Genomic DNA, 292 nt, shown 5'->3' on the forward strand with positions numbered 1-292 from the left:
AAGCACAGACTGATTCAACAGAGAAACTCTCTCCTGACCTGACGGAGGGAGAGATGCAGTCGGTGGATTTTATGAATTTCAGGCTGCCAAGCCAAGCGCTGTGGTTTTTTTTCGGAGCTGGAGTGGATGAATAACACGACAGAAAAATCCGGAAATAAAGAAGTTAGAATGAAGGACATAGAGGTGGAGGAAAAAGGAAGAAAAACTCAAAGATACATTAAGAAGTAATAGTTAATGGATGTCGGATAATTATATCGAAGAAAGGAAAAGGGATTACAAAAAAAAAAAAAAA

This window comes from Macrobrachium nipponense, chromosome 2 (assembly GCF_015104395.2).
Source record: "Macrobrachium nipponense isolate FS-2020 chromosome 2, ASM1510439v2, whole genome shotgun sequence".
NCBI lineage: Eukaryota > Metazoa > Arthropoda > Malacostraca > Decapoda > Palaemonidae > Macrobrachium > Macrobrachium nipponense.